The 2,500-nt window shown below is 43.8% G+C and overlaps 1 protein-coding gene across 1 annotated transcript in view; it reads right to left on the bottom strand.

Moving 5' to 3' along the window:
- The window catches only part of nlgn2a (neuroligin 2a), a 401,365-nt gene that overhangs the window by 338,271 nt on the left and 60,594 nt on the right, over positions 1–2,500 (bottom strand). The gene's annotated exons all lie outside the window — the stretch shown is intronic.

Genomic DNA, 2,500 nt, shown 5'->3' with positions numbered 1-2,500 from the left:
TTTGCTGTTCCAATTCAGAGAGAGAAAGAGAGAGAGAGAGAGAGAGAGAGAGAGAGAGAGAGAGAGAGAGAGAGAGAGAGAGAGAGAGAGAGAGAGAGAGAGAGAGAGAAACGGTGTTTGTATTGGTTATAGATGGTGCGGGTCATTTGCAGTTCAAATGTATCGAGTTTTTTTTTATGGGCAAGGAATAAACAATAAACCGTGGAGAGCTTTTCCTGATAAATGTTTCATTGCTTTTGTGCTCATTCAGGGATTCAGCACCGTTGTCTCACTGTGTGTTTTTTCGCCTGAATTTGTAATTAAGAATCTTCTTGTTGACATGTTGTTTTTCTATGCTTTTTTTCTCCGCTGATCAAAATCCCAGTGGTCGCACCTGCACATGGATGCGTTCTGCATCAGACTGGAACACGCATAAATATTAAATAGGAAATGAGCAAGGCTACAGTTAGCAAGTATAGACCTTGTTGAAATGAAAAAAAAGCTTACCTAAGAAGAACTGACAACACTTGCAGTTGGTTACAGCTAGCGAGCTACAGTGCTGGGATAAAAATGTTTTCGCTTTTGCTGCTGAGTTTTCGAGTTTGCTGAAGAGCCAGTGCTACAGTAGCAGTTGGACAGCATTATGAGTTTGAATTATACTACTTCAGTTACCGTTTGTGTACTGTCAATGGTACAGTGGTTTAGTGGAGACTTCCACAGCTAGCATAGTTTGTTACAATAGGTGATGCTGTACTGCATTGGTTTTTAACCGCCTGCATTGAGGATATGACCCAAAAATTCTGCTTGCGAACATTAAAATTAGGTGAAATCAAAACCAAATTAAAACATGTTTTGGTCCCCACATAAAGTCATTAAGTCATCTCGGAAAAGAGGCATTTTAATTAATAACTTTCATCAATTTGTGTATATAGGTGTAGAATTTCGGTTGGGGGGAAGTGGGGTACTTATCTCGGGCACAGGTAAAGGGGGACTTTAAGGGCAAAGCAGTTTGAGAACCATTACCCTTCAGCATCAAAACAAGTTTGTAAAACCACATGATACAAGTGATATGATACAGTCTTACAAATCAATCCATCTAGCTCAGGCACAGTTTCTCCCAACTGTTATTTTCTGCTGTGTGATGCTTTTGAGTGAATCCTGCAACATTAAGCACAGACGGGCTGAAACAGGTGCAGTCTACAGAGCAGTGCCGTGCGGTGTGGTGTGGTGCGGTGTGCTGTGGCGCAGTGCAATATGCTGTGAAATATGCCACCCAGCTACTTCCTGTCCCGGCCCGTCTGGCCCCCTTAACAAGGAAATGACCCCAAGTGACCAGCAGTCTGGTCTGGTGTAGTCACGCACTCACCATACTGTACGTATCTCCTCTGAGCATGCAGAACAGACATGGAGGAATGGACAGGAGGGAAGGAGAGGAGAGAATGGAAAGGAGGGAGGGATGGGTGGAGAGGACAGAGGGATAGAGGGTGGATGAGGAGGGAGGAAGACAAAGAGAGAAAGAGAAAAGGGGTTGGGGGAAGAGAAAAAGGGAGATGGGAGTGTGCAGCCCTCTGGTGCCGTCACACTCTCACCTACTGTCCCACGAGCATGCAGAACAGACATGAAGGAAGAAGGGAGGGAGGAAGGAATGGACAGGGAGACAGGGTGTAGAGAAAAGAAGAAAGGAAAGACGGAATTAATGGAGGATAAAAGGATGATGTGAGGAAGAGAGGGTTAAAGGGAAGATGGAAGGACTGAGATGAAGGTACGGGAGAGAAGGATAGGAGGGAGAGAATTGATAGAGAAAGGGAAGAAGGAGCAAGGGAGATGATGGAGGGATAGATGGAGAGGAAGGAGAAAGAAGCTATGACGAATGACAAAAAGTAGAGAGACAGAGTGAAAGGGAGGAATAGAGAGAAAAGAGAGGAGGGGGGCAAAAAAGCAGGGGGAATTGACCTCATTTGACCAGCAGTCTGGTGTAGTCACGCCCACACCTACTGTAACCGAGAGCAGGCAGATTTAAACATGTAGAAATGGAGGAACAGAGAGAACGGGTAGAGAGTGTAGATGAACAGCAGAGAGTGCGGAGATGGAGGAAGGCTAAGAGAGGCAGAGAAATCAGGGATGGGGCAAATGGGGATAATGTGAGACGGAGAAAGACAGATGGAGAGAGGAGAGACAGAGAGGAGGGAGAGATTAAAAAAATGACGGAAGATAAAGGTTCACTGTGCAGGATGGTGGCCAGAGTAGGTATTGCAACTATGCTGCTCATTGAAACTGTGCTGCCTACTGCCAAATTTGATTTGTTTATAAATATTCATATTCAATAATAAACTAATACTTTACTAGGATGACCAAAGCACTGTAAGTTTTGCAGCTAAAATTGTCTATTTCTGGAAATTAAAAATGGCGGACAATGGAGAAGATCCACCTTTTCATGTACCAAATGTGAAATTTTCCAAGTCATAATGAATACTTGGAATATTATGGTGGTGATAAGTGTTCGTTAAAAGGATAACATTTG

Source organism: Engraulis encrasicolus, chromosome 21 (genome assembly GCF_034702125.1).
Source record: "Engraulis encrasicolus isolate BLACKSEA-1 chromosome 21, IST_EnEncr_1.0, whole genome shotgun sequence".
NCBI classification, from domain to species: Eukaryota; Metazoa; Chordata; class Actinopteri; order Clupeiformes; family Engraulidae; genus Engraulis; species Engraulis encrasicolus.
This window is presented reverse-complemented; position numbering and strand designations above follow the sequence as displayed.